The 22,631-nt window shown below is 37.0% G+C and overlaps 1 non-coding gene across 1 annotated transcript; it reads right to left on the bottom strand.

Moving 5' to 3' along the window:
• Positions 1–8,525: 8,525 nt before the first annotated feature.
• On the bottom strand, positions 8,526–8,632 carry LOC133833201 (small nucleolar RNA R71). The gene has a single exon (XR_009892595.1). It is a non-coding gene; the product is annotated as a small nucleolar RNA R71 (small nucleolar RNA).
• Between the last annotated feature and the right edge of the window lie 13,999 nt (positions 8,633–22,631).

Below are 22,631 nucleotides of genomic sequence, written 5' to 3'. Positions count from 1 at the left end.
TGGACCTGGTGGCCAGGTTGGCCGTGATAAAGTATCTCTGATACTGACATCGCTCCAAGGAGTGTGGAGCTATGTCCCCATAGGTATCTTGCAAAAGAGGTTACATTGGGAATGTACGTCGTCGATTCAGAACTGTATTGCCACTACTCTGACAGATCTTGTCGCCCGAATCTCCCTCGAAACCCACGACACCTAGACTGAAGCAGCATTCTGTCATTAGTCTTATATTGTGGTTACGCTTGGGCTGGCCCAATGGGCCTTGGTTAGTGCATTTTATATATTACAATCCTTTGTATTAAGCCTCCATCGGAGAGCAAATAATGTTTATACCCTTATTGGGCCCGGATTAGTCCGGCCCAAGCCTATAAATATGAACAGTGGTGCACTGGGAAAAGGGATCGAATTCTTCTCTGAGAAGCATACACTCTGGTCAAATTTAGAGAGTTCATTACTTAAGCTCCTAAAAAGCTATAATATGATTGACTCGTGGACTAAGGCTCTTTAATGCCCCAACCACGTAAAACTCCTTGTGCGATAATCTTTATTTATTACTTTCTAAGCTCTCTTATTTTTGATAATTCTAGTTTTCGAAAAACTCGGTAAAAAGAATATATGAACTTCTCACACACACAATTTTACGTGGTTCAGTGGTTAAAATCCACCTAGTCCACGAGACAACATTATTAGTCTCTCACAAGTTCTGCAGAGTTTCCGTAATACAAAAAGAAATCCCTTTTCCTATCCATTATCCCTGGTATTTATAGTGGAATTTCCTGGAAAGGTTTGGGTAACCGTGTGCATAAATATGGAAAACAATCAATCAAGATAATTCCCATTTACATAGGGATACAATTGCCTATGAAAATTACTCCTGTTATCTCGAGCAATAAATATATAATACAACCTGGACATTAATGAGCGTATAAATGACCTCCAAGTCCTTCGGGATCCTTCACTATATGTCATGACCAGGTTTCCATGAGCTGAACATCTTCATCAAGCTGGTGATCGAAGAGTATCCAAACCATAGTTTGGATTAAGTTCAAAACTGGCCACTACATGCCTCGAACTGGATCATCATCCTGTGAAGTGATCTAACAATTATCTGCATGCTGTACTGCCAAGTCCTAACTCGAGCTTCTCACACCATCATTAGCTAGATGTTCTACTCGCCTGATATTTCTATGTGTTTATCTGCTAGCTATATCGTTAGCTGAGTGGTTGAATCCATGCTAATTTTTAGGGTACAACATTTGGCCGCCAAGCTCCTACTCGTGCTTGACATCATCATTTTCTGACACGCACAGTAGGGGTTTTTCGGCTTCTGTCATGTGAAATTGTGCCTGCCCACTGCTCCAGTGTTGAATACGTGGTCATCTGTAATTGGCGTTTGTTCGTGTTTCGAGGACTGTGACAATTGACTTGTCAACTTTTTACCACCGCACGGTTCATTCAATATTGGCCTTTAGATCCTAAGTTGACTCAATCGGATGGCCCAGATTAATTCCCAAAGCTTGTATAAATAGGGAGATCAGACCTGAACTTCATCACATTTGCATTCAAAAACTTTCCTTCCAGAATAAAAAATTCCATTTTTTATCAAAATTTTTCTAGAAACCTTCATCACCTTTTTGTTTCTCAAAGATTTCAAGCTCCTGCTTGTGGAAGCATTAGTATTCTCATCGAGCAAACGTTTAAACTGTAAGTATTTCCTCACTTGGTTAGAATCTTTCAGTTTTTTTTCAATTAGCTCTTTTTGCTTCAAAAAATATTTTTATCAGTACAGTTTTGTATTCTAGCCATGTTTAAGTTCAAATAGAGACCAGTTTAGGCTAAAAGAACGATATTTTATCTGTGTAGAAATAAGGTGCTTGAATACTGGGCAAAGTTTTGTAAGGAAATTTTTGCTAATGAATCGATTAGGATACCTGTTTAGATATAGAGGTTGAGAGGTTTTTAGGTTTGGCTCTAGGTAGCTTAAAGGTCATGATTCCTTAAGCGGTTTTGCATTAAATCTCTTTCAAAAGAAAAGTAGTAGGTTTGACGGGTCTGACACACGAATCTTGAAGTATCAGGTAATTTCTTGATTCTATAGTGCGTGGCCTACGACTACGCGTGGAAACACGCGTTGATACTAGGACATACTTAGCTTGTGTAATTTTTGAATCACCAAAAATAAACCACACTCAAACCCTTGGGTTCCCTTACCTTTATAACCATAGCTAGTCATTATTTAAGGCCACAACTAATAGGCCGCTTTGTCATCAGGCGAGCTAGATCATGGCCCCACCAAAGAAAAAAATTCGAGCTCCTCTACCGAGAACTAGAATAAGGGCAAGAAAATCGCGTCTGAATCTCCTATTCCTCACTTGGGCATAGTGGTGGAAAGGGAGATTGTTGTCGACCCTGATGCCCTTTTTGATGCCGAGCACATCATGTCCCGAATAACGACACAGGAGAAAGTGAACAAGATATTGCGGAGCCCTGGGATCGAGATGGGCATTGATGAACTTATTGCCCGACCTCCATTGGAAGGTGAGACGAGTTGCATCCCACTTCAAGATGACTTTAGGGCTTGGAGTGATGAGTACCTGAAGTCAGGTGCTTTCCTCCCCATAGACCAGTACTTTGTAGATTTCTTGAACTACGTTGAACTAGCTCTGTTCTAGCTCCCACCAAACTCGTATCGACTTTTGGCGGGGTTAAAACATTTATTCTTGAGGCACGGGTGGAAGGTCCCCAATCCGACTGATATTATGTCTTCTTCTTCCTCAAGGCCAGTCTTGATCAGAAAGGGCGTGGTGACGGCTTCTATTACCTCACTCGTTTCCCCAGCATGGCCTCAGTCATTGACCTCCCCAACCACACAAATGACAATAAAGACCAGTTCTTTATGTCGAATGGGTTCAAGAACTGCAATCACTAATACTTCAACCACCCTCGTAAGTCTCCTAAATTTCTGAAATGCATACGCAGACTCCTTTATCATAGTTTTATTGAGTTTGATCCTCCTAATTGAGTTCGTTACTTCTGCAGCTATATTGAAAAGGACAAGGCAATCTAAGACACTTGGAGGTCAATACGAGATGATGTCACGTCTTTCTTCGATGGAGAATGAATTTCGACAGGTAGTGAATGATGCTACCATGGTCGCATGCAACTAGATACGCAAAGATTAGATGTTGGCTATCAAGATCAGAGGTCCACCTCCCGTACTTCCCGAGCTTCCTCCTCCTTAAGAAGTCCTGCCCGCCATTGAAGACACCGAGGAGGAAGAGGATGTGGCATCGCTAGTGCACAAGAAGAGAGTTCCTGAGGATGGGTAGGGTCTTGACCCAGAGCGAGCTGAGTCTGGTGCAGCAGCCGGTACTTTCAGCGAAGGTAACCCATATAGAGAACTAGATCGAGTTGTTGCTAGTTTTAGGCTAATTCGTTTCAAGCCCCACAAGTTTGTGAGTCAACATCCTGTTGACCCGGACCTGAACACAATGCTCCTCCAGTGTGTGGATCATCTGGTGGCACGGTATGACCATAGCTACCCCAGATGCACCATTATGGTAGACAATACCCTCCACATTAGGTTCACAATTTTTTAGGAATATGGCATGAATCGTAGGACATGGCCTTCCTTACATCAGGGTTTATTCTCCCCTAGTTTTTGGAAATCTGTAGATGAATCTAATTTGAAAGAAAAGCCTGAACCCCTTAGGACCTAAGATGTAATAATTATAGATTCTTCCTCACCTCCGGTAGTCCAGGAGTTATAGGTTATACCCAGTCTGATTCATAACCCCAAGATGATCGTAGTAGATTCCTCCCCTAGCTCAGAGGGTAGCGTTCTTGCTTTTTTCTTTTCTTTGCATTATTTTGACAAACTTATTCCTTGTATCATAATCTTTTGCACATTCCTTTTCAGGTGAAGAGATGGATTTGCCAGATGCCTTGCGTTTAAGGGGTGCCTTCAAGGCTAGAGGGGCCGGAGCTGGGCCCATGGTAAAAGGCCTAGATTTCCAAAGAAATATGCCTCCAAGACTGGACCTTCCACCGAGTCTTCAGTTAAAGAAAAAGGTGTCAGCTCCACCTGGGAGCAGCAACAACAAACTCAACCCAGCCCCAGTAACAACAGTCATCATCCTTGATGTTCCTCCTCCTCTTCCTCGACATGCACCTCCCTTGGTTCCCCAAGTGATCCAAGGTGAAGCTCCCTCCACTCATGTCCCATCGGTTCAGATCCCGGAAAGCCACACGAGCTGGCAAGAATCCCTGAAGCATTTTAAGGGACTTTATATGAGATGGTGAGCCATATGGTGGCCATGCGTATAGAGCCAATGTCAATGATTTGAGGGCCATGGAGGAGCGTACTCCCGAAGATGTTCTCGAGTCCTCCATGGGGATGGACCTCACCATAAGCCACCTTAATTCCTCCAATAGTATTTCTTTTTCTTTTCTCTCCCTTTTTTACTAATCTTGACCTACATTTTCCCTTTCCAATCTATCTTGGCTCAACTCCGTGGTATTGCTCGAGTTCGAGCTAGGAATGATCAGCTCTAAGCCATTCTGACTACCTCCCAAGAGGGCAAACGATCTGCCAAGGCCACCCTGGCTACCTCCGAGGAGAGCAATCGATCTACAAAGGTTGCCCTAGCTACTTCCTAGGAGATCGAGCATATTGCTAAAGACCAGGTTGTGGAAGTGAGCCAACGACTGAACAAGTTGCAGGCCGAGAATGATAGCCTCAAAAAGAAGCTTGAAGAGGTCGAGACCAAACCAAGGAGGAGGCCTAGAGGGCAAGGTTGGAGATTGCAGAGTCGATGAATTCTATGGAGGAGATGCTCTACCAGTGCTGGGATTTCAACCAGGATGGGGATTTCTCCTTCATGTAGCCAGGGTTTTGGGAGCCTTATCTTGCCAATATCAAGATTCGATCCTCACAGGATCCCTCTGAGACCATCGAGGCTTCCGACGCTGCTGGTGGAGAAGGCAAGGAGGTGACATCCTCTTCGCAAGTCGACAGATCTCAATGATGCCTTTACGTTACTTTATATTCTATAACTAAGTCCTTAGGGATTAAAACAATCGCCTTCGGGCTAAGATCGAGGTTTTTTTTCTCCTCGAAATAACTATATGCTTTTAAATACATACTTGTTAATTTGTGATCTTACTTGTGTTCCTCTTAGTTTATTGATTTCTTGTGTTGTGAATCTTGAATTCTTGTACACTTGAAATATTATGAGTTGTCTTTAGATCGAGAAAGGTATTTGATGGCTCGACTAACTAATTTTAGTCGATATCTTAGTTGTATCTAAGATTTTTCCCACCTAATTGCGTTTTACCTATTGGGAATCAGGCCTCGGACCTGGTCGTATCCAGAAGTTTTAGTCAGCTTAATAGCATTGTACCTGTTGGGAATCAGACCTCGAACCTAGTCGTATCCAGGAGTATTAGTCTGGTTAATAGCATTGTACCTGTTATGAATCAGGCTTCGGACCTAGTTGTATCCAGGGGTGTTGTTTTGGAATAGAAATTTCTCAACTTAGTTTGTATTCGGAATTATTTTAAAAATTCAAGCTTTAAAAAGCCCTTGAATAATCAATTTTTGAGGAAATACTTAAGATATCACCAATAAAAAAATTGTGTGTTTAAATTTTCTTTTGCTTGAGCACTAGCAAAACTTTAAGTTTGGGGGTGTGATAACTCTACAAAAATGGAGTTATGTTACCATAGTTTATATGCTAATTGTTGCTTAGTTCTTAAGTTTTTAAGTAATTTTGAATTTATTAGTCTTATTGTAATTTTTTAGATTTTTATATGTTTTTATAGATATTTTATTGTAATATGTTGTAGATTAATTATTTGAAATTAGGGTTGTTAAATTAAAAGTTAAAAATGTGATTTTATTGAGCTTAAATGTCAAAGTAAATTAAGTTTTAATTAGTATTTTCATGAAATTTATGTTGTATATTTTATAATTGAAAATGTTTAGTTTTAACTTAATTTATTTTTATTTTTTGTAGGGTTTTAATTTGAATTTTCGTGCTTGAAAATTCAGAAAAAAGAAAGAGTTAAATCTAAAAAAAATAAAAAAGAATGAGAAAATTGCCATTTATGAAAAGCCAAAAGGAAAAGCCTCCTCAACTTGGCCCAAAGCCTTTAGCCCCAAAGGCCCATGCCTGATGTTTCCTCCACGACCCAGCCCGCCTGTGCCTGCCCAGCAGTCGACCCGCACCCACTTGGAACCGTTCGACCCGCGCTTGTCTCACCAGCCCACTTGCCCAGCCTCCCAGCAGCCCTTCGGCTCGGTCAGCCTCCTGCAAGCCAGCCTACCTAGCCCACACCCGCCAGCCCCCTGCAGCCTAGTCGCCTAAAGCCCCTAGCCACCTGCCATTTTCCTCTTGAGCCCACAATTATCCCTTTGTCCCAATGTCGAAAAATGCCACTTTTTTTACCCAACTTTCCTACATGTTTCACCAGAAACTCATCATTACACCCTACATGCCATATTTAATTTATTTAAATAATTTAATCAATTTAAGTTTATTATTTTAATACTCTCTTTTTGACTGTAAATATATAATTTCAAGACCATTTTTGGGTGCTTAATTTTTAATTACTATCATATTTTCTACACTTTCTCTCTACATTTTCTCTCTTCCTTTTGGAAGACCATTTTGTGCCAAGTATGAATTTCTTTTGTAATATATTTTGGATTCTAGTTATGCGCTTTTAATCTTTTTCATAAGATTACTAAGATCATGATGAAGCAACTTGTAACTAGATAGTATTTATGTTGTATGTTGATTTCCCTTGTAATACAACAAAGTTTATGGATTTTTCTTCTTAATATATGTCTTTCATCTTTAATATCTTGTACTTTAGATTGTTAGATAATATTACACTTTGTTCTTCATTATGCAACAAATAATATTCTTTGTGTAAGATGTGTCATTATATTGTACACATCCAATGCTTAGAACAAAAATATTTTGTTTTGCCTTATAAAAAATGTTATTTGATTTTTTGTTGTTTCATTAACTAGATTCACATTAAATACTTTGAAATTATATTTTTTCGAAAAGTGAAGAAAAATCTTATATCTTCTAGAAATAATTTGTGCTTAAATTAGAAATCTATTTGGAAAATGATAGTTTGATTTATTTTAACTATCACTAAAACTTATGAATCAATATACTAATAAATATTATTTAACTTACATTTTGTTGAATCTAGTATCTTAATAATCTTTCTTTTACAACTTATTTACAAATAAAAAAAATTACTTACATATCTATTTATACTTATGCTTTCTATTATTATTTTTAGTTGGCGGCACTTGTGCCTCCTAGTTTTTTTATTTAATTTTGTTGTAATATTTTTATTTTTGCTACATTTTTGTTAGTTGACAACACTTGTGCCTCCTAACTTTTGTTGTAATTTACTTTTTTTTTTGTTATAATTTTGTGCAAATTTCTAGTTGATGGTAATTTTTGTCTCCTAGTTTTTGCTTTATTTTTGTTGTGGTTGATGCCATTTTTGCCTCCCAGCTCATTTCTTTAGTTGATGGAACTTGTGCCTCCTAGTTTTTTTTTACCTTATTTACTAGTTGATGACAATTTTGCTCTTAGTTTTTACTTTATTTTTATTATGGTTGATGGCATGCTATGCCTCCCAACTCTTGTTCAATTTTAGTTAACATTATCATTTTTTTCCTATTTTATTTATCTTATTATATTATTGTGTAATTGTGAAAAATAATTGAAAAAAATCCGAATCTTGTCCTTTCACCATAAGCAATCTTTACTTAAAGGAAATTTGAACAAAATTCCCAATCTGCCTCTGCTAATTAACCTTGATAGTTCTTAGTAGTGTGCGAGTAAGTGGAATCAAATAGGCCTGGGGACAAGTTGAGAAATCTCTAAAAATTCTAAGTATGCTTTGTGGGTGCAGTTTTAACTGATCTCCCACTTCAGAAAATTGTTTGCTTGAGATTATCTTTGTTGCCTTATTTGTGAAAATTGTATGCATCATTGGGAACATAACTCTAAAAATCGTTTGGTAAAAAGATGTTTATCTTTGTTTGAAATTGTAAGTGTTAGTAAAAATTTGAGCATTATGGAACCAATTACTAATATTAATAGAAATCCTGTGCATGAAAATGTTGTGCCTGAAAAAACCTTGCTTGAATATTTCGCACCTATTTCATCTAATTCTACTTCATGTATTGTTTTTCCTACCACTTCTGCTACCCATTTTGAGCTTAAACCATCAATCATTCTATTTTTTTTTCATATTTTCATGGGTTAGATAAAAAGGATCCTTACATGCATGTCAAAGATTTCTTAGAAATTTCCTAAATATTTAGATTTCAAAAATTTTCTGATGAGTTAGTCAAACTAAGATTATTCCTTTTTTTAATTGAAATAAAATCAAAAGCTTGGTTAAATTCCCTTCCCATGGGGTCTATAACTACTTGGGATCAACTTTATAATAAATTCTTATTGAAATTTTTTCCTATATCTAAAACTGATAGTCTAAGGAGAAAAATCTCTAAGTTTTTTCAAAAAGATAATGAAGAATTTTATGAATGTTGGGAAAGATTTAAATATTTATTATTAAAATTTCCTCAGCATGGTTTTAATAAATGGAGACTTGTAAAATAATTTTATGATGGTTTGACTCCTTCTAATCATCAAATGATTCAATTTATGCATACTAGAAATTTTTTACAATTTCAAGGGCAAGAGGCTTGGGACGCCCTTTAAGATTTATCTGTCAATTCACAACAATGGAATAATTTTGATCCTAGGTCTAGGTCAACTAATTCACCAGAAAGAGGAGGAAGGTGTGAAGTAAAATATGAATTAGACTTATGACCATCCTTAGAAAAATTAGCGAGAAAAGTAGAAGCTTTAGCCATAAGCGAAATTATAAATTCCCCAATGCAACCCAGAAAAGATGTTTGTTCTATATGTTCTAGTCCTTGTCATAATGCCCAATCATGTCCTTCCTACCAAGAGGCCTTTCTTGAGGAGGCCAACACTCTTCATGCTTATGGGAAACCAAATGATAGCCCATTTTCATCCACTTATAATTCAAATTGGAGAAACCATCCAAACTTTTCATGGAGACAAAACTAGCCTCCAATGAATCAAGGGCACCAATACAACACGCAAAACAAAATTCATGCCCCACAAAATTAACCACATCCTCAACAAAGGAAACCTTCCATAGAAGATACTTTACAACAATTTATGCAATCCTATCAACAATTCTTACAAAATCAGTCTCAATGAATTACAAAACTCGAGACACAAGTAAGAGAACTCGCTATTGTTGACCGCGTTTTTGGCCAACGATGTGAGAACGTCAAAAACGATAAAGCCTTCAAGAGAAATAAAACGACACAGACGGGTTTTGAACAGAAAGTAAATAACACAGCAATTTTTATAGTGGTTCAACCCCAATATGTTGGTAATAGCCTAATCCACTTAGAGTTGTGATTTATAGATCTGTACTCAAGATCAGATGAACTGAGCCAACTAAGTTTCTTCAGTACAGATTACAAGAATACAAGAATTTTTCTAGATACAAGCACTTTCTCTCTCTAGAAAACTCAGACCCAAAATTTCCCAAAAGTCCCAAAAAAGAAGAAGCCCCTTTCTAATCCCATAAGCCATATATTTATAGGCTTAGGATCATACATCTGATATCCCCTAGAATCGAGATATTTTATTATTCTTATTATATTTAAATTACAAAAATATTCAAACTATAACAGAACACTCAATTTGTGGGAAGAATGAGAGATTCCCGCGCGTGCCAAGACCGGTTCTTGTTGAAGCCGTTTCTGGGAATCTTGACTTAGTCCTCCTCTATCTGGTCGACCCATATCTTCTATTGACCACTCATGCAAGTGCTAGTCGGACACATGCATGCTGGTAGGACATGCACTCCTCTTCTCTAACATGGCACTCTCCTCTTAGCATGCCATGTCTCTCCTCTAACATGGCACTCTCCTCTAGCATGCCATGTCTCTCGTCTAACATGTCACTCTCCTCTAGCATGCCATTTCTCTCTTTGGACAACCATGCACTTGCTGGACATATGCATAAGGACCAGACCTTTTGGACTCTCCTCGGACCAAATTCTTGGGTTCTCCTCGGACCACACCCTTGGGGTCTCCTCGGACCACACCCTTGGGGTCTCCTCGGACCATGGTCCGACCACACCTTGGGCTTTCTTCGGACCAAAATCCGACCAGGCACACCCTAGCCCAAGTACTCTCCTCGGGTGCACTTGTGCACTTGGCTTGGACATGACACCTCTCATGCAGTCAAAACTCTTCATCAGTCTACCAGGTCACTTTTTCACAACTCTAAGGAGTCAATGTATTTATTGACTATTTAATGTGTCTTTTACGGACCATGTACTGCCATTTGTCACCTCTATTGCCACGTCATCAATCTCCATTTTTGGGGATAACAGCTATTGCTTTAGCTGATAGAGAAAAAGGAACATTTCCTAGTCAACATATCCCAAATCCAAAAGGTCAATATGAGATAGGAATGTTTAGTCACAATGGCGAAGCCAAATCAGTTTTAACGCTTAGGTCTGGAAAGAACATTCTCAAACCTGATTGCATACCCGAGGTTGAAAAAGAATAAGAAAAGAGTCAACCTTCTAGTTCTAATGCAAATGACTTTTCAAATGAGGATACTCCAATCCATCCTTTCATTCCAAAAGCCCCATTCCACAAAGATTACTTCCAATTAAAAAAGGCGGCCAATATAATGACATCCTAGAAGTTTTTAAGCAAGTTAGTATCAATATCCCTTTCTTAGATGTCATTAAACAAATTCTCACCTACTCTAAATTTTTTAAGGATCTTTGTTCTGTAAAAAGAAACACTAATGTTCCTGAATATGCGTTTTTAACTGAACAAGCTAGTTCCATTATTCAATATAAGAGTCTTGTTAAATATAAAGATCCTAGGTGTCCCACAATTTCATGCATTATTGGTGATCATTTTATTAACAAGGCTTTACTTCATTTAGGTGCTAGTGTGAAATTATTGTCATATTTTATTTATAAACAACTTGGTATTGGTGAACTAAAACCTACTTCTATAACTATTCAAATAGCCGATCATTCTATGAAAATTCCTGTAGGCATTATAGAAGATATTTTGATAAAAGTTGATAAATTTTACTTTCCTATTGACTTCATTGTTCTTGATACTCAACCTATGGAGAATGTGTGTGGTCAAATTCCTATCATTTTAGGTAGACCATTCTTAGCTACATCTAATGCAATCATTAACTATCATAATGGCATTTTAAAATTATCTTTTGGAAATATGACTGTTGAATTGAATGTATTTAATGTTGCTAAATCTGTTAAGTGTTAGGAAATGCATGAAGTTAACATGATTGAGAATATTTTTGAAGACGATGGAAATGAATTGCTTGACTTTTGTGAAAAATATTTTTGTATGAGCTTACATGTTGATGATTCCATGAATGATGTGAATTCTTTGCTAGAGTCTATGCCCTTAAATGATACCATAACTGAACATTTTTCACCCCTAGAGCATATTCAATCAATTTCGAGTCTCCAAAGTTAGACATGAGACCTTTGATAGAAAATTTTAAATATGATTCTCTAGGAGAGTCTGAAACCTTACCTGTTATCATAGCATCTGCCTTAAATAAAGAACAAGAAGATAAATTGTTAGATGTCCTTAGAAAACATAAAGAAGACATTGGATGAACCATTGGAGACATTAAAGGAATTAGCCCATCCATATGTATGCATAGAATCCATCTAGAAGAGAATTCTTAAACCTCTCAGGAATGTCAAAGAAAGCTAAATCCAAATACGAAAGAAGTAGTTAGAGAAGAGGTCATTAAACTATTAGACGTAGGTATCATTCACCCTATTTCTCATAGTCAATGGGTTAGTCCAGTTCAAGTTGTGCCTAAGAAGTCTAGGATCAGTGTTGTTGAAAATGAGAAAAATGAGTTAATCCCTACTTGTGTACAAACGGGGTGGAGAGTGTGCACAGACTATATAAAGCTAAATAATATTACTAGAAAATACCACTTTCCATTACTCTTTATTAATCAAATGCTTGAACGTTTAGCTGGCCATGAATATTATTTCTTTCTTGATGGGTTTTCGGGATATAACTAAATCCCTATTGCCCCAGAAGATCAAGAAAAGACTGCATTTACATGCCCTTTTGGGACTTGTGCCTATCATCGCATGCCTTTTGGATTATGCAATGCATCTGCAACTTTTCAAAGGTGAATGATCTCAATTTTTTCTGACATGGTTGAAAGATTCCTTGATGTATTTATGGATGATTTTTCTATGTTTGGATCTTCCTTTGATGAATGTTGCACCATCTTTCTCTTGTCTATGTTTGTTTTAAAGATAAAAACCTTGTGCTTAATTGGAAAAAATGACATTTTATGGTTAAAAAAGGAATTGTTTTAGGACATGTGATTTCTTCTGAGGGAATAGAAGTTGATAAAGCTAAAGTTGATCTTATTTCAAAACTCTCCCCACCTGAAACTGTGAAAGAAATTAGATCATTCTTAGGTCATGCCAGTTTTTATAGAAGATTTATAAAAGACTTTAGCAAAATTTATCGGCCTTTATGTCATTGAGTTGGAAAAGAAAATGCTTTTTTCTTTGATAATGATTGCCATGTTGCCGTTGATAAATTAAAAAGTCTTTTGACTATTGCACTCATTATTTGACCTCTTGATTGGAAGATACCTTTTGAAATAATGTGTGATGCTTCTTATTATGCTATAGGTGTTGTCTAAGGACAAAGACTTGAAAAGATACCTCATGTAATTTACTATGCTAGCAAAACTTTAAATGACGCTCAATTAAATTATTCCATGTAATGATACAACTATTTCTAAGACCTCGGACCATTAAAACTACTAGACATAGCTACTACTTTGAAGAAAACATACATAAGAAATAATCATAACTTTATTAAAACTCCAAAATAAATGTTGTGCAAATTAAAATATAAAATATAAAATGTGGTATGGGTACCCCTTGTTTAATAAAACATAAAAAAATAGCTTTAAGTCAATTGTTCAAAAACTAAAGGCGGAATGACAAAAGAAACATAATTCAAAAGACTAAAATAAACGTCATCCTCGATCAACACGCAGCCCATTCACTCCATTCATCCTAACACACAAGCCAAGCCACCAAGAATCCTCCCGCCTCCATATCTAATTTCCTGCATCACACTAAAAAAAATAAAGGAGTGAGCCTAATGCCTAGCAAGGAAAATCTACTAACAATCATATAACATAAATCATAAACATAAGACTATATCATAAACATATACTATAAAACATATATCATATAAGACTACAATGGCCATCATACTTCTTGGGGCTTGTTAACTTAGCAAGTCATATGCCCAAAAATTTTGTGGGGCTTGCTAACTAAGCAAGTCATATGCCCATGGACTATAAAACATACTATACATATACTTATCATAACATAAGCATAACATAACATAAGCATAATATATCATATAAACATTTAAAATCTATCATATTTTCCTTACCAAAACTGAGATATTTGAGAACAAGAGCGGGATTAGAACACTCCCAAAACCAAAAGTAAGAACTGTGAGTTTCTAAAGAAAAAAGATGAAAAGAAAACTAAAGAATCAACGAAGAAACTTACCAAGAAGAACCTTAAATCAAAGAACTTAAACACCTAACCACAAAACCATAAACATAAGTTAGGATCTGAAAGAAACTTAAGGAAAACTAAGGAATCATAAAGAATAGAACTTATGAATAATATTACCTTGGATGAACTAGAACCGATCTACACCTCAATATCAAAATCACACTTTATCTCACTACCGAAGTGTTTATAAAGCTTTTATCCCAAAATTCAAGTGTATCTCTCGATAGAAATCCTAGCAGCTTGGAGGCTCTGAACACAGCTTAAAGAATGACGAAAAATGGATGAGTGCTGGTCCTATTTATAGAGTTTAAGGAATGAAAATATCTCCTTTTTGGCTTGAATATTAAATGAAAAATATTTGAATATTCACTCAGCAGATGCTTAAGACTCGGTCAAAAATGTTCAGAGGCAAGTCAAGAGGTTAAGGGATGAATCAAGCTTGGATTCCTCAGAGTTCGGAAAACTACACCTAGGGCCGATATATCACCCACCTTAGGCGATATATTTCCTGACCCTATATCCCGAGTGTTCGTGATTTCGTTCGTGCGAAGTCAACTTGTTTTTGGAATCTCCCGTGTGGCGATATATCGACCCTATAGCTGTGATATGTCGGCATATGTAGATATTTTAAATGCATTTTTGCACAAATTTAGGAAGATTAGAGCTGATTAATCATGTTTGACTGAGTAATACATGATTCCAGCAGGTTCTGGAAGGTTCTAAAGCTTCTAGATACTTCTATTATTGAATTATCCATTTAAAATGCTTAAATCACCAAATAAACAAGACTGTGACAAGTGTCATGCTCTTAAAATTCTATCTAAACCTAAGATCATAACTAAAATATTTCTATGACCAAAAATATTAATCAAACCTTATGTTATAATTAATATTTCTAAACTATAGGTTAAACTTATAAAATCCATAACTATTGCTATGAGTGTCCTACTAAGTCTCGATTTGAACCAAAATCCACGAAATCTAAAATACTACAAACTACTACTAACTATCTGGCTAGCCAAGTAAACATTCTGGGACACTGCATTCCACAACCAAGAAAGGATTGCTTGCTGTTGTTTTTCATTGGAAAAATTTAGGTCTTATCTGTTAGGATCTAAAATTATTGTCTATTCTTATCACGCTGCAATAAAATATGTATTTTAAAAAAAGGATGTTAAATCTCATTTAATCCGTTGGATCCTTCTTTTGCAAGAATTTGACTAAGAAATACGTGATAAAAAATGATCTGAAAATGTTGTTGTTGATCATTTGTCTAGGCTAGTTGTTGAAAATACTCATGAATGCACTCCTATCACTGAAACATTTCCTGATAAACAATTGATCCATGTTTCTTCCTTGCCTTGGTATGCTGATATTGTTAATTATTTGGTCACTAAAGAAATACCATCTCAATTTCCTAAGCATGATGAATCTAAATTTTATTCTGAGGTAAAAAACTTTATTTGTGATGATCCTTACTTGTTTAAATACTGCCCTGATCAAATAATTAGAAGATGCATTCCAAATTGTGATCAACCTAAAATCCTATCTTTTTGTCATGATCATGCATGTGGAGGACATTTTAGTGGTAAGAAAACAATTGCTAAAGTTTTACAATGTGGTTTTTATTGGCCTACTAACTTTCGTGATACATATATTTATTGTAAAGCTTCTGAGCATTGTCAAAAGTTAGGAAGTGTGACTAAAAGAAACCTGAAGCCTTTGAATCCTATTCTTATCATTGACATATTTGATGTTTGAGGCATTGATTTTATGAGATCATTTCCTAACTCTTTTGGTAATCTTTATATTCTTGTTGGAGTTGATTATGTGTCTAAATGGGTTGAAGCTATTGCATGCCACACTAATGACCACAAAGTTGCGCTTCGGTTTTTGAAAGAAAACTTATTTTCCCGTTTTGGTTCACCACGCGCTATCATTAGTGATAACGGTACACACTTTTGTAATAAGCCATTTGAACATTTGATGAAACAATATGGCATTACACATAAAGTCTCAACACCATATCACCCAGAAACTAGTGGTCAAGTTGAAGTGTCTAATAGGGAAGTTAAGCACATTTTAGAGAAAACTGTTAATCCAACTAGGAAAGATTGGTCCATAAGACTCACTGATGCATTATGGGCATATCATACAGCGTACAAAACACACGTTGTCATGTCACCCTACAAACTTGTGTATAGAAAGGCATGCCACTTACCTGTTAAATTTTTCTTTAGACAAGGTAGTCGAGAAAAGAAAGCTTCAACTAGATGAAAGTAGGAATGATGCATATAACTATTCAAAAAGTATATATATATAAGGTTCGTATGAAATTTTACCAGGATAAAAATATTTAGAGAAAATATTTTTCTCCAAGTCAGAAAGTCCTTTTATACAACTCTTGGTTACAATTATTTCTAGGAAGATTAAGTTCTAGGTGGACCGGTCCTTATATTGTTCAAGTCATTTTTCCACATGGGGCTATCGAAATTGAAAATTCGAACAATGGTGATATTTTTAAAGTTAATGGACAATAATTAAAACAATTTTTAGAATTAAAAACCGATGAAGTGGATGAAATCCTCCTTGAGGATCCTATTTACCAAGTTATTTGATTGCTTGCAATTACTTTTGGTAACTTGTGGTTTATTTGTTTTGTGTGTTTATTTTTGTGTGCTTGTTTTCATGTGTTATACTTTTTGTTAAGTGTTTCTTGCTCTCTTGACGATGCACCACGATGAGGTACAACCATTCTAAACTCTAACCTTTTGTAAATTTTAATTTATATTTATATTTTGAGACATTGAGGACAATGCTTAAATTAAGTTTTGGGGTAGTGAGTTTAATGGTTGTTTACTATTCATTATGCTGAATATGAGGGTAGAATTGTGTTAAGTTTGTTTTAAAAAAATTATTTTATTATGTTTCATATTGTTTTGTTTTTAAAAAAAAAAAAAAACTTTGGTGATTTCTTTTAATTCCATTGATAAGAACCGTGATTGAGTGTGATTGTAGTTCTCTTGAAAATATGAATATTTCTTAAGCTTTATTTCTAATTATTGGGTCAATTTTGCTTAAATTATATATATATATTTCATAATAGAACACTTCTAATTTTTATAAGTTTAAATGAAAAATAATTGTTCTTAAAAATATATTTTAGAAAGCAAGATTGACTATTTGATTAAATACATAAGCTTAATCTATATTCATAAGTTGTTGAGAGCTATTATCATTGTGCAATTTTTGAAGAAATACTTAAGAAATCACAAATAAAAAAAAGTTGTGTGTTTAAATTTTCTTTTGCTTGAGGAGTAGCAAAACTTTAAGTTTGGGGTTATGATAACTTTACAAAATAAAGTTATGTTACCATAGTTTATATGCTAATTGTTGCTTAGTTCTTAAGTTTTAAGTAATTTTTAATTTATTAGTCTTATTGTAATTTTTTAGATTTTTATATGTTTTTATAGATATTTTATTGTAATATGTTGTAGTTTAATTATTTGAAATTAGTGTTGTTAAATTAAAAGTTAAAAATGTGATTTTATTGAGCTTAAATGTCAAAGTAAATTAAGATTTAATTAGTTTTTTCATGGAATTTATGTTGTACATTTTATTATTGAAAATATTTAGTTTTAACTTAATTTATTTTTATTTTTTGTAGGGTTTTAATTTGAATTTCGGTGCTTAAAAATTCAGAAAAAGAAAGAAGTTAAATCTAAAAAAAAGAATGAGAAAATTGGCCCTTTATGAAAAGCCAAAAGGAAAAGCCTCCTTACCTGGGCCCAAAGCCTTCAGCCCCCAAATTCCCATGCCTGATGCTTCCTCCATGACCCAGCCCACCTGCGCCGGCCCCAGCAGCCGACCCACACCCGCCTGGACTCACCCGACCTGTGCCTGGCTCACTAGCCCGCCTGCGCCTGCCCCAGTAGCCGACCCGCACCCGCTTGGACCCGCCCGACCCGCGCCTGGCTCACCAGCCCACCAACCCAACCTCCTAGCAGCCCTTCAACCTGGCCAACCTCCTGCAGCCCAGCAACCTTTCGGCCCTGCCAGCCTCATCCTGTCTTTTAGAAATAATTTGTGCTTAAATTATTAATCTATTTGGAAAATGATAGTTTGATTTATTTTAACTATCACTAAACCTTGTGAATCAATATACTAATAAATATTATTAAAATTAAATTTTGTGGATTCTAATATCTTAATAATCTTTCCTTTACAACTTATTTACAAATCATAATTGTTTTATTTTTCGTCTCTTAGATAGCTTTATTTTCAATCTTTTATTATAATTTCTTGACATTAAATCTTATCAATCTTGGGAGATATGTTAGAATTTATTTAATTTTGGTTTAAATAGTTCCTTTTTTATTTTAGACAACTCATTTGGGTTCGACATCCTTGCTTACTCAAATTCTATACTATATATACAATTCGTACACTTGTGATTTACATATATAAAAAATACCCATTTTGGGTCCATCAGGAATTGATGCCCTTCAGGTGAGATTAAACCACCTCCTGATCCGTTTTCGTTAGAGGATCCACCAATGAAGATTTTCCACAACTCCTACACTGGTTCTCTCATCGGCTTGTCCTAAAAACCTATGCACTTGGCCATGAAGTCAGTGAGGGCTTGACTCTTGATTGTTGTGCGTGGCATATATAATATCTCAAACTGGCCCAGTTAAATGGCCTACAATAGTAAACTTCCCGACGTTTCAGGATTTTACAAAACTTACCTTAAAGGTTGGCCGGTTAAGACGTTGGATGGTGTGGACTAAAAGTATCGCCTGAGCTTCCTTGAAGCCAAAATAAGATAGAACACGAACTTTTCTATCGGGAATCAGCTCTGAGAAGTCTTTTACTTACATAGTACACCTATTTCTGCACCCGATTTTGCTCTCAAACTAACACAGTGCTGACCGCATTATCCGTCACAGCCAGATATAGAAACAAACATTCTCTAGATGCCAGTTTTGATAGTACGGGGGGTTAAGCCAGGTGAGCTTTCAGGTCGTGAAATGTCTGTTCGCATTCTTCGGTCCACTTGAACTTTTTGTTTCCTTTGAGCCAGTTGTAAAATGGGAGACACTTGTCATGGATTTTGAAACAAAGCGATTTAGGGCCGCCACTTTTCTAGTTAAGCTTTGTACTTCCTTATGCGACCTAGGCGAAGGCATTTCTAATGACGATCTAATTTTCTCTGGATTTTCCTCTATCCCCCTTGTGTTGACTATAAAGCCCAGAAAATTTCCCGACGAAACTCTAAAAGTTCACTTATGAGGATTTAACTTCATGTCGTACCTCCTTAGTACGCCAAAACACTCTTCCAGGTCGTACACATAGTTACTGGCAGTATTTGATTTAATGTGCATATCATCGACATACACCTCCATGTTTTTTCCTATCTGGTTAACGAACATTTTGTAGACTAATCATTGGTATGTTGCACTGACATTATTCAACCCAAATGATATAACTTTGTAGCAGTATACGTTATGCTTAGTCATGAAGCTGGTATGCTCTTGGTCTGTAGGGTTCATCGTGATCTGGTTATATCCAGAATATGTGTCCATGAAAGACATGAGCTCGTGACCGCCTGTGGCGTCTACCAACTGATCGATTATAGGTAATGCGAAACAGTTCTTAAGATAGGCCTTGTTAAGATCGAAGAAGTCAATGCAAGTTCTCCACTTCCTGTTTGGCTTCGCTACTAGAATGCGGTTAGCAACCCAGATCAGATATTTTTCTTCCCTGATAAATTTGTATTTTAGTAGGTGAGCTACTTCTTCTTCTAAAGCTTCCGACTGTACTCTCCTCAAAAGCCTTCATTTTTGGGACTTTGCTGGCACATTCTTGTCCAAGTTCAATGTATGAATTATTACATTCGGATTGATTCCCACCATATTTTCGTGAGACCAGGCAAAGACGTCAAATTTTTTTCTCAAGAATTCGACTAGCTCCTTCTTCCTTTTAGCTCCAATATTTTTCCCAACTTTTACAACTCTTGAAGGTGTTTCTGGAACGATATTGATTTCCTCGAGCTCCTCCACAGCTTGGAGCTCAGACCTATCCTTGCCTAATCATGGATCAATGTCTTCCTATTGGGAAACCTCGTTAAATCCGTCTTGAGGTTCTTCCATCCTATGGGTAACTTCCATTACCCAGGACTCTTCTCCTTCTTCGACTATTACCATTGCCTGTTGCCTAGGTTGTGATTTTTACTTCATGGCAATGTTGTAGCATTCTCGGGCAGCGAGCTAGTCGCCTCTTATGGTGCATATACCTGAAGTTGAGGGGGACTTCATTGCCAAGTGTCAGATCAAGGTAATGGCCTGAAAAACCATCAGTGCTGGTCGTCCCAAAATCACTTTACAACCGAACAATTGATTACAATGAAGTCAATTATTTTAGTAACAGTTCGCGTATCATTCCCTAGTGTGACCACTAGTTCAATTGTCGATATGGCTATTGTTCTTTCCCCTAAAAATTCATACAATGTCATTGAGGTTGCCTTAAGATCGATTATGGATAATCCCATCTTTTCTAGGGTGGACCTGAAAAAGCACATTTACTGAGCTCCCATTATCCACCAATATCCTTCGTACCCTTCGATTAGCGAGCTAAACTGTTACAACCAGTGGGTCATTATGTGAGAACTGAACGTGGCTAGCGTCCTCTTCCGTGAAAATGATTGGTTGCTTTTCCAACCGTTGTTGTATTGATAAACATTGATTCAGAATAAATTCCATACTGTTATGAGTTTTCAGCTCCTGTATATACCTCTTTTGGGCTCCTTTGCTGGTGCCTGCCAAATGAGGTCCTCCGGCAATAGTAGTTGTATCTCCTCCTACTATTGGAGGAGGGTCAACTTTGTTCTCCTGATCCATTTGAGACTTTGGTTGACCTACCAGATTCTCTGGAGCTGGACGAGAATTCAGCCTGATAGATTGATTGGGAGCAACTCGATTTCGGGCGTACTGGGCTAACAGTCCAGCCCAAATGAGAAATTCAATCTTGTCCATCAATTATTGGCAATCATCAGTGTTATGGTTGATGTCATTGTGGTATCGGCAAAACTTAGAGGGATCTCTCTTCGCCCTCTAGTTCCTTAATGACTCTAGTTTCTTCCACGGAAGGCGATTAGAGTTCGCCAGGAAAATATGTTCCCGTGTATTTGTCAGGTCAGTGTAAGTGGTATAAATGGGCTTAAATTTTTCCCTGGGCTTGTTCTTCTTTGTGCTGCTCTGGTCACCCTCTCCATTCCTTTTCCTCTTATTTTTTATCGCTTGGTTATTCTGGGTAACAGGTTGAGTCATAGCTGCAACATCTATCACCACTGCAACAGGTGAAATAGGGACGTGGCTGGTTCCTGCGACAACAGATCGCACATCCTCCAAGTTTATCCATTCCTGAGTTTTGGCTAAGAACTCATCTACAATTTTAACTCCTTTTCGCTGGAGCTCCTGCCATAAATTGCCTCCTACCAGGATTCCCGTTCTCATTGCCATGAGATTGGAGCTATCATAAACGTCTCTAGCTCGTACTACAACATTGGTGAACCTACTCAGATATGTTTTCAATGACTCACCAGATTATTGTTTTATGTTGGCCAATGAGTCAGCCTCTACGCGTGTTTCCTTTGAAGCTTAGAATGCTTTGTTGAACTTGGAAGACAACTTCTTCCACAAGTTGATCGAATGTTTTTTGTATTTGTTGAACCACTCTCTGGCAGGTCCGCTCAGAGTTGTGGGGAACAAAATACATCTTAGGTCAAACCCAACATTGTGGGCCATCATCAGAATATTGATCATCCTGATGTGGTCGGATGGTTATGTGTTTCCATCAAACACAAGCATGGTTGGCATCCTAAAGCCAATAGGATATGGAGCCGCTGCAATGTTTGTGGGAAAAGGTTCAAGATCCTCATCGGAATCACAATCATCAATTCCTTTTCCAGATAAGAGCTTCTTCATTTGTTCCTTCATCAAGACCAGTCACCCGAGGGTCGAATATTTTGTCTCTAGGTTAGCTGAGAGCTGTTCACCAGCCCCCATCCTATTGTACGCATGTGATGGGTTGTTTTCCCTCCAAGTTTGAGCTTGGTTAGGCGGGACATTCCCATCGTCGCGTATGATAGACAGACCTCCCCCATGTTGGGTATAACTCATATCATCAGATGGATACCTCCTTTGTGAATTTAGATGGTCACGCAGGTCGGGATGTGGCGTTGAACTAAGATGATTCCTTAGGTTGGTTTCAGACCTACCTCCACGCTGGCTCCCCATCCAGTAACTTCCATTTGTGAAACTTACGACCCGCGACTGAGATCGAGGACCAAGATTATCAGCAAATGCTTGTGGGACGTAAGTGTCCCTGATGGGGGAGGATTTCTCCTACTATTTTGATGAATTGGAGCATCTCTCTATGGGCGCAATGGTGTAGGATGTCTAATCAGTGTTGGCAGATGTCATATCAGTGAAACTATCCTCGTCCCATCAGGTTTGACTAAATTAGTCCATCTCGGTTCTACCCCGATCTCCTGAGTTCTTTGCGCCTATGGTTCTGATCGCGGCATAGGGGGCTTCGCCAACATGTGTTTGTCTCTATGAATTTGTACCATCTTGCCCTATTGGGTTATTGCGAACATTCCTTAGAATTTGTGCGGAGCTTGGAGTTGCAGTTCTAACCTATCGGCTAACATGTGGATGATGGTTCCTGTGATTATTAGCAGGCTAAGCACTCCGTTGATTTTGCTATGAAGGTACAGAGCTCAAAGTTGCGGTTCTAATAGAATGACTAGGATTGGGTCAGTTATTCGTGTGAGACCTATTGGACCCACTTTGACTTTTTTTGACATTAGCATCAGTTGCAAGAGGGGTAATCGAGCC

The sequence above is a fragment of the Humulus lupulus genome, chromosome 4 (genome assembly GCF_963169125.1).
Source record: "Humulus lupulus chromosome 4, drHumLupu1.1, whole genome shotgun sequence".
Taxonomy (NCBI): domain Eukaryota; kingdom Viridiplantae; phylum Streptophyta; class Magnoliopsida; order Rosales; family Cannabaceae; genus Humulus; species Humulus lupulus.
This window is presented reverse-complemented; position numbering and strand designations above follow the sequence as displayed.